The sequence below is a fragment of the Prionailurus viverrinus genome, chromosome A3, assembly GCF_022837055.1.
Source record: "Prionailurus viverrinus isolate Anna chromosome A3, UM_Priviv_1.0, whole genome shotgun sequence".
NCBI classification, from domain to species: Eukaryota; Metazoa; Chordata; class Mammalia; order Carnivora; family Felidae; genus Prionailurus; species Prionailurus viverrinus.
In genome coordinates this window covers 12,143,497-12,144,613 of record NC_062563.1, presented here as the reverse complement: position 1 = coordinate 12,144,613, position 1,117 = coordinate 12,143,497, and positions in this window count along the sequence as shown.

Sequence of the window (1,117 nt, the reverse complement as noted above, 5' to 3'; positions counted from 1 at the left end):
GTCAGTTAAGCATCCGACTTCAGCTCAGGTCACGATCTCACGGTTCACGAGTTTGAGCCCCGTATTGGGCTCTATGTGGACAGCTCAGAGCCTGGAACCTGCTTCCGATTCTGTGTCTCCCTCTCTCTGCCCCTCCCCCACTCACACTTTGCCTCTGTCTCTCTCTCTCTTAAAAATAAACAAACATTAACAACAACAACAAAAACATGGCCGATAGCCAGATTCTACCTTCTACAACCAGAGCTCCACAGCCTGGAGAAGTTCCTTCACTTCTCCGTTTCCTTCGCTGTTAGAGAAAGAGAAATTAGACAAAACCAGGGGTGGCCCATAGCTTTCGTAAGAAGGACAAATTGAAAAGTCTAGGAATCTGGGTAGATGGCCATGCCATCCCATCCCCCCCCTCCTACACATACCTCCTGTCTCTCTTTCGGTTTCTCTCTCATTCAACACATTTTTTTAGAGTTTATTTATTTAATTCGAGAGAGTGTGTGTGTGCAAGCGTGAGCAGGGGAGGGGCAGAGAGAGAGGGAGAGAGAGGATCTCAAGCAGGCTCCAGCACGCAGCCCGATGTGGGGCTTGAGCCCACGAACCGAGAGGTCATGCATGACCTGAGCCGAGATCAAGAGTCTGAGGCCTAACCGACTGAGCCATGCAGGCGCCCCATTCTACAGATATTTTCACCCCATGTACTGGCACACGGAGCTGTGGGTGGCGGGGAGTGCAGCTTCTCTGTCGTCCAGAAGTTTACAGCGTCGAGGGGGAAGGCAGCTAATAAACCAGTGAACAACCAAATGAACAAGGAACTTCTTCTAATGATGTGGTGTGAAGAAAAACTAGCCAGGACTGGGACGGTCAGCTGTTTCAGACTGGGTGTTCCGGGAAGACATCTATCATTTCTGAAATCAAAGAAGTGCTCCCAGCAGAGGGAGAAGCACGGGGGAACCCCCTGGAGGCTCCTGTCCCAGCGTCAGCTCTAAATGCATTCCAATTCTTTCCTCTTTCCCTGCCACCCTGCACACGAAGCGTCGGGCTCACGTACAAAATTTAATACTTTGTACAGGAAATGAATCAGTTAGGCAAGGAACTGGCACAAGAAACTGTCAAGGGCCAGAGGGTA